The sequence below is a fragment of the Varanus komodoensis genome, unplaced genomic scaffold, assembly GCF_004798865.1.
Source record: "Varanus komodoensis strain SLA01 unplaced genomic scaffold, ASM479886v1 scaffold4, whole genome shotgun sequence".
Classification (NCBI taxonomy): Eukaryota; Metazoa; Chordata; class Lepidosauria; order Squamata; family Varanidae; genus Varanus; species Varanus komodoensis.
In genome coordinates, this window is record NW_025335941.1 from 3,151,414 (window position 1) to 3,160,396 (window position 8,983).

An 8,983-nucleotide genomic window follows, 5' to 3' on the forward strand; every position below is an offset into this window, starting at 1 on the left:
GGAAGTAATGGGTTGGAATTTCCTTCAAACAAGTGACTTTTCCACCTGTGAAAATGTAAGTTGCACAGTCAGTTGAAAGGGCAATATCAAGACAAGCTGCACATGGTCGTGAGCGGAGCTGGCTGGAGCCGGGGGTCAGACTAGATGGTCCAGGATGCCCTTTGTGACTTGCACTGTTTCTAAGACAAGAAATAAGATTGGCCATCATAAACACATGAATATTTTGTGTAGCTTTTATTGTGCTTGAATTCATCTTTAGCCATTAACAAGGAAATACATGAAAAATATATCATTAAAGACTCCCCACCCCCAACTTTTAATTAGCCTTACACTTGCATCCGTATCCTAGTTAAGCTGAAAGAATCACAAGTGACCTGATTTCATCCTTATTGATGAGAAAGATACTAAAATGTCTTAAACTGGATTGGAAGTGTTTTAAAGGGAAAATAACATCACAATCCAGTATGGATCACCTCAAAAATTAATGTCATTATACTCATTAGGACTTACTTTGGGGTAAACAGTTTTAAGAATTGTACGTCAGCAGAGCTTACTTCTATGCAGACAGACATAGGATTGCATTCTATGTCATTGTCATATACACTGGGGTTAATTCAACTTAATTAGTGCCCTGAATAGGTTGTGTGCACTAGTCCAGGTTCATATAGCAGCCCTGAAGTACTGCCACAGATATATTACATATCTCATGAACACCAGTTTTAACAAAATAACCAATTTCATAATCAATATTTTACAATGGTATTATGTAAGTTCCCTTTCAAACATATGGACAAAGATGTAGGGTTAATTATAAGAACACCAAAAAATCTGGAGTTCTGATGTGTTCAGTTTTCTGATCTTGAAATGCATGTTTTGATGTGAGTTATGGGACTTCATAATAAGTACTAAGTAATTTTTATTGTGCAATTTTATTTGCATAAAGTTGCTTTATGCTTCAAGAAATCAGAACCGTATGTTGAATTTTACTAGAATAGCGTTAGCTTTATGACCTGTAGATATCTACCCATCTGTTGAGTTAAATAACTTTCACTCTGTAAAACAAAAGCAATAATAGACATAACTGTGTGTATTGTAATCAACCCAGCTTGCATATTCTTCACTGTATAGTTGTCCGTCAGACTTATGAAGGAATGAAAAATAGTAAATGTTATAGGAAATGGTATCAACATATATTTTTCAAATGCATTTTCTTAATGTATCACCACATTTAATCTGGAGAAAGAATCAATACAAAAAACAGCAAGCAGAACAGAAAAAGTCAATGGGCAGAGTCTGGTGGGGTGCTTGTTCTCCTGTTGATTGTTTTCTTCCACATCCATTCCACTGTGCAAGCCGACTTTCCACAACAAATTCCAACAGATTAGGGCCATACCCATGAATATGTTATTCAGCCTTTGCCACTTCATCAGTAACAGTTGTGGCTGGATGCATTTAGAAGGAGAAAGACATCAAACAAACTTTCCATGCTGTGTTTAAGTTTGATATGAATTCTTAGAACATTCCCTCACTTTTTCTTTTCTTTTCATGATTTTTAATTCATGACTTGATTTGCATTGTTTAAATATTGAGGTACAGATGCCAGTGCAAGGGAAAAAAGGCTGCTACTCCTTTCTTTTCTCTTATTTATTTTAGCCTGGAAGCCACTGACTTGTGCAATTAGGATTAATGATCAAATTAAAAGATACCCCAGTGGATGACTCTTGAGTTAAATTTCCACTGAATGCTGATGGGTTTTGGTTAGAGCTAACTGATCCAGAAAACTCAAATAAATCTTCAAGTGAAGCAAACTGCTGAGTTCTGTTGTTATATTCTGCATAAAATAAACCACTAGTAGAACAAAGATACTGGACCTGATCCTATGATGTTGGAAGAATGATACTTGATCATGCACAAATATTTTTCAATATTTCCCTTAGTGGCTTGATTGCAATGTTGCTAAATCTAATCTTGCCTCTTTAGCACATGGGTAAGTTTCCCTATGATGTCTACTGGGCCAGGTCCTTTGAAAATCTCAATAATAAATAAAGAATTTGTATTCTGCTAGATTTTGAGGGTGGTAGAATTTAAATCCTGCTTTGTGTAGTGCTTTCAGTGAATTTCCCTCTTACATGTCCTGTTTTATTAATTGTGCTGAGGATATCGTTGTTTATGCTTTGTTGAGATCTGCTTGTTGGGAGTTACCTTCAGGTTGAATTCATGAATGGAAAAGCAGGGGATATTCAAGATCAACAACGTGCTTAAAACTTAATCTTGAAACTTGGGGGGGGGGAGGTTTGTTTGCAACTTTTTCCCTAATTCATTTGAATAGAATTACTTTTTTATTCAAATGGAAAAGGTGCACATTTCTGTGTGAATTTTTCAAAAGCATGCACTTCCCCTTATTGAGTAATGTGTGAAAAATGTGCATTTTTGGAGAAAGGCAACAGTGAGGTACAGTATAAAACTACACAAATCATTTAAATGAGAGCAATATGGCGGGGGGGGGGGATCCTGAAGTTCTACTTTTTGTCAAGGACAAAAAAGAGAAAGGGAACGTTATTTGTAAGAACTGTGGAGACAAGGACATCTTCAGCGGATGCTAAAATGACGATCCGGGTGGAGCATTTCACAATCATGGTGCCAACTGATATGCTAACTTTACTTCTCTTGCTGACATAGCACTAACTTCAGTTCATATGGTGGGTGCACTTACAGCAGGGTGTCTGCAGAAGATCTTAAGGCAGTTTAGCAGGTATATGTGGAAAGTATGCATATTCAGGAAATAAAAAGTTCTTTCCGTGATGGGGCAGACATCCAGTTCAGAACTAGGGAGGCTTCCTGGGAAAGTTATTCCACATACAAAAGGGCACAACTGCCAGATAACAGGGGGAGTTGGAGACAAGAATGTATGTATCTATGATTCCTTCCAATTTCTCATTTTTTCAATAGTTCTGTTTCCATTTTTTAAGTTTGCATGAAAATATGTGTATACATTAGTGTGTGTTTCTCTAATATGCACATTTTGCAGCACTTTTCTTGTATACAAGACTTTTTACATGCTTTCATTATTATACATATCTTTGTGTGTACCTTAATATATGTTTTGTATGCACTTTATTTTCATCTAAACATACCACTAAACTCTGTGAATCCTAAGTACAGAAGAATTCTGTTCTAGTGATACAGGAGCTGCAAATTCTGTAAGTCCTTATTAAAATGTAAAGTTCTCCCTCAGTCCTAAGTAGTTATAGTATAAAGGAGCACTTGTGTAGAGGAGGCAATTCCATTATGCATCTGGATTCTAAGCTGTTTAGTGCTTTAAATTACAGCACCAGCTCATCGAACTATGTCTTGGAAACCAGCAGTAGTGGTGGTGGTGGTGGGGGGGGGGAACCCAGCAAGAGCCTCTGCAGTTAAGAATGCTGGATTTGGACTCAGAAGATCTGGATTCTAGAAGCTCACTGGGTGTCTGTGGACCTGTCAAATATTCTCAGCATAACCTGTCTGACAATGTTGATGTTGTGAGGATAAAGGATAGATGATGAACCTTGCAAGCCACCTCGAGTTCCTTGCAAGAAGAAAGGTGGAAGGTAATGCAATATAATAATGATAATTCTTTACTTGTGTGATGGCAGGGATTGTAATATTCTGAATACTAGAGGAGAAATATTTATAGGAAAACTTAGAGCAGATGGTGGGTTGTGACCTGTGAAACTGATCATCCAGCATAATGACAGAAGTTAAGTTTGAACTGGGGGAATACAAACTCTTTCACTCCAAAGTGCTTCGTACCCATATGAGCTGGTCTCAGCCCCTTCAAAACTGGAGAGGCTGAAATTGTCTAGATCTGAGGTTCCCCCATGCCCATGCCTGCTGCCAGCCAGCCATGCCTTCTATCCCTACCAAATCCTGGTCATAAATGGACCAGATAACAGCAGTGGAAGCAATGGCAGTATTCTAAGTAAAAGGGACCTGGTGGCAGCATCCTGGAGATCTGCACTCCACCCTCTTCCTAGACAGAAACCTACTCACTCCATTCCCCCAGCAGAAAACGGAGGAAGTGGAGAGGCACAAGAGCCACTAAATGATTTCCATCACGGTCACCTCCAAGTGCTTTCAGTGTGCATCAAAGCAACACTCTATTCCTTACAGAATATGCAGCTGGCTCAGAGTTCCCAAGTGGTTTGCATGCACATAAGCTATTTGATCAACTATAGTCACAGTTGGTTGAAATGAATGTCAAATGTCTCCTTGGTTTTAGCAAAGCTGAGTGCTCCTGTAATATATTGTGCAATATAATGTAAACGGTAATATACAGAGAATGGATGTCTTTAATTGGCACCACAATGAGCCTTGTAGTTTAATGCTTGAGGAAAGGGCATTCTAAGATTGAATGCCACCTCTGCAGTTCAGGGGAAAAAAATCCTTCCTATCTGTTGCTTCTGTCAGTTTTCAAATGTCAATAGGTGGCATAATATAGTAAGTGAGCTTTGGAACAGTTTTCAAGACAAGGCGCAGGTTTCAGACATGAAAGAATATGGTCTTGCATATATTGGAACAAGCATTCATGTTTCCATAATTTATGGCTGCCTGAAAACATTAACTGAGATGAGACCTAAGTTCTGAAAGGATGCAGGGAAAATGTCTTGAATGTAAAGGAATATGGTTTAGGAGGAAAAACATTTAAAGGATCAACACACAGTTCTATTTAAATAATCTTCTGGTCCAACTTGGGCAGTGTATGTGCCCATGCATGTGCAAAATTGAGCTGTGCAAGAGTAACCTTGCTGGATATGATGTAAGGATGCAAATGTTGTTGTACAAGGCAATGAAAATGTCCTTGCATTCAGCACCTTCACGTGTCCATGTGATAATCTCTTTCAGCCAATTAGTTCAAGAAAGGCTTGCAGACTAATGTAGGTGTCCTTTCAAGGGTTTAATTCCAAGCATTTCTAAACTCAGCACAGCACTCTCTGTGCAGATAAATACATGTGAGAATTATCAGTGAACTTCCGTTTTCCCTGGCTAACCAAAAACCTTAGCAACTTGGTGATGGACAATTCATTTTTCTGCTGCTATTGTATTTTGTTAAAAATGAATTCCAGTATCATCAAATTCTTCTCCTTTCTATTGAGGGCAATTCATGTATGAAAGATTACTTGCACTGCTCATCTTAGAAACTGATTTTGAAGAATATACCCTTATTGTTATCCGTAGACTCATGATGTGCTAACATGTCACAAGTTAATGAGAAACTGTTTTGAAATGTCAAATCTTACTTGTAAACTCAGCCTTGTCGTAACATTGTAAGCACACAGTTATAGAAAATAAATATTTTCCTTCCTGGCTGCATCTTCAGGACTCAGAAAGTAAGCCATGCAATCAAGATTTCTAGACTAGATTAGCAATTCACTTCAGCTGCATTCTGAAATAATGTGCATTTCTCATGGACTGGACCAGATCTCCATATGTGCCAACCAGCACATCAGGTATTCATTACTGGAGAAATCATTTCATTTATTCAAAAGTCAGTGACATTTTCTGGGGTTATTTTGTATTGACAGCAACTTAGCACTACTAAATAAAAAATGAGCAAGGAAGAGGTTGGTTTGGAATTATCAACATGGCTCCACTGTTTTAAAATCCAGGGCTGAAAGATTGCTTTGTCATCTGTGCCAAGCACTACTGGGGAACAGCTGAGGCTCCAACTGCTCAGCTGTGCTGCTGTGAGCTACTCTGCTTGTTGTTCCTGCTACACAGCTTGCTGTGAGGTGAAGCTGCTCCTCTCCTGATGTCCAGAGAGGGAGCCAATCCTTGGTCTTTTCTGGCCTGCTTATTCCTCCATGTTTTGACACTACTCCATTGTGGCTATGACCACAACCATAGATTATAGATAGAAACCATAGATAGAACCATAGAAATATAGATGAAGTATGTTTCCACATATTGCTTTCTGCACATGGCTGATCCTTTACTTGGCTAGCCCCAGGCTCCTGTACAGTGTGAGACTAGAAGAGGACAAATATTGGTTGAAATTTCAAGCTTCTTCCTTACTAGGAAGGAACAAGCATAGGCATTAACTGCTTCTCCTTCACAGAGCCACCATTGATTTAGTTGGAATGAGACAAAGGTGAATGTGTGGGTTGTAATGGTGAAGAAGAGCAATAACCCCATAAACTCTTGTAAGCAGATATCAAGTCAACCTTTGATGCCAGTCCTGTTTCCTAACATAGGTGATTCAGGAACTCATGCTGAAATGTGGTGGACAGATCAGGAACCACATTCAAGTGGTTTTTGTGTATGGTTCCATGACTTCATCCAGCACCTGTAGGCTGAGCACGGATTACTGGATGAGGCCACAGATTCAGTATTGACCTGTTTGATTGTACTGGGAGGCAAAGCTATCTGTGCGCATGCCTCTCTCTCTCTCTCTCTCTCTCTCTCTCTCTCTCTCTCTCTCTCTCTCTCTCTGTGTGTGTGTGTGTGTGTGTGTGTGTGTGTGTATTTATGGTTGTGCAGTACTACCATTAGGAGCAAGAATGGTGGGTTTGGTGTGCATAGCACTTAAGTGATGTGGAATAAAACTGAAACAGAAGCAGGAAGGCATGCTTAAAATGGCTTACTTGTAAATAGTCTCTGTTAGGTTGTGAAGGAAGAAACGGGAGGTCAAGTCACCTGTAGTGATAATTTGGTTATATTCACCCAGGTAGTTCCCTGGGGCAGAAAACGGGGTCACATTATATGCACAGTTTTTTCCTGGTTTAAAAATAAACAGAAAAATGCCTCTTCACCTCATACTTAAGGTAAAAATGCAATCTTCAAGGGGTGTTTTTGCCCTGATTCCATCCTCCCAAATGTACAAAATACAATTGGACCAAATACTCAGCCCAACATGACATTGGAATTCCACACTGAGTGATTAAGGTGATGGAATATTCTTAGAAGGCTTTAGCTTGCTTACTTGATGGTGATATAAATAACATAGGGAGGCAAAGATGGCCCCAAGCATGTTGTTAGGGCAACCAGAAATAGCTGAATCAAGTTAAAGTCCAAAATAAGCTTTAGAAAGAAATAGTAAAGAACCAACCTACACAGAGAAATGCAATATTCTCATTGTATTTTGAGAATGAAGTGAAAATCCAGGACTGTTGTACTTCAGAGAGAATACAAAATGAACAGAAATCATGACAGATCATAGAGCAGAAGTTGTTTCTGTTTTACAAAATAAATAAATAAGGAAACCCTTGCTTTTTAAAAGATAGTTATCCCTGGTTTTCTGAGCAGTAATATAGGGAGTTCACATTTCTTGCCCTACCTTGTCCCTGTAGTTGAAAAGGGAGGGTGATTTTTAAATAAAGAGGGGGAAAGAGCTATTTTTCTTCTAAAGGGAAGGAGGTCTTCATCCAACTGCCCTAAGATCAGATGGACAAACTACACATTATAGAGGCAATTGGGAGGCTTTCCCCCTCTTTTTTTCTCTTTCTTTGGCATTGGGAGGCTTTGTCATTGTCATGGTCCTGATCTGGACTGGACAACCAACACCTGCAGTTTAGATAGTTTGCAAGTAATCCATTTAATCAATCCTAAAGAAAATCCTAAACTTTAAATTATGGAATGTTGAAACAAGGAAGGATCATAAAACCAACTTTGATCTTTTATTATTTCAATGTACGATCATTTAAGCTTACCAGAATTTGATCTTTTTAGTCGTAATGACAAACTGGCTAATAAAATGAGGGTGCAGATGCTTCTAATGTTGTGGCTATACCAGAGGGGAAAAAGAGAAATTATGGATATTTGTTTAGTATTACATCTGAACTGAGCTAGTAGCAGAATAAGCCTTTTGTGGTGAAGTTATTTTGGTTTCACACTACTATTCCCTTTGGAAATACTTTGAAAAATTGGTCTAAGTAACTCTTTCCTACAACATCACCTCTAGTATAAAAATTCTTAAGCATAAAATCTCTGCCACCAAAATAAACTCATTGTACCATTTATAACTCAAAAGCCTGGTAACTAATGCACAGGAATGGAACTGGCACCAAACTAGACTCAGCTGCTTTTTCTACTGTTCCATTTCTTCAGAACACCAACCCAGCCTATCTTTCACAGCCAAGATCAAATGCTTTGCAAAGCATTTCTCTGCTCTTGGCCCGCCTATTGTCCCTGGGTTTGGCATCCTTCAAGTATCACCACAAGTTCACAGCCTAGCTCGCTGCTCTGTGTAGCTACCACCTCCAGATTTCAGGATTCTCTCTCTCTCTCTCTCTCTCTGTAGCTCTCTTTCTCTCATACTCTTGCACTACCTGAGCAATGCTCCCTGCAGCTTCCACTATCTCTAATCCCCTGCCATTACCCACTGGCTAAGTTCATATAATCACTGGTGCAAAGAAGCCATGGTGGTGTCTCTTCTCCATCCTGCATGTACCAGTTATGCACTGTATAATCTGCCCAATCACTTTATGTGTGGGTTGCTTTGTTGTCTAAACCTGGCAAGGTCTACAGCCATACTATCCCAGAAGCGCCTGATCTTGTCTGATCTTGGAAGCTAAACAGGGTCAGACCTGGTTAGTACTTGGATGGGAGATTGCCTGGGAATACTGGGTGTTGTAAGCTTAAAGAACCAGTGTACTGTAGTGATTAAAAGCATGGCTCTGGGACTCAGATGATCTGATAGTGTCCATTCAGCTATGGAACCAACTAGGTGGTCCTGGGTCAGTCACTCTCAATCCAACCAATCTCACAGGGTTATTTTGAGGATAAGATTGAAAAGAGAAGGAGAATTATGTAAGCTAAGCTGCTTTGAGTTCCTTGAAAGGAAAAACAGTCACACAATAATATGGTTACCCAAGTAGTGCATTTCCTGTACTACCTATTCCATCCTTCCAGTCTTACCATGCATTCCAGCAATACCTCCATGTGAAATTCTCATCCTTTGGACAACAACAGCCTCCTCTTGATTGATCCACTGTAGTCTAGATGT

At 39.2% G+C, this 8,983-nt stretch overlaps 1 pseudogene; it reads left to right on the forward strand.

Moving 5' to 3' along the window:
• Positions 1 to 8,497: 8,497 nt before the first annotated feature.
• LOC123029592 lies at positions 8,498 to 8,616 on the forward strand (annotated as a pseudogene).
• Positions 8,617 to 8,983: the final 367 nt, after the last annotated feature.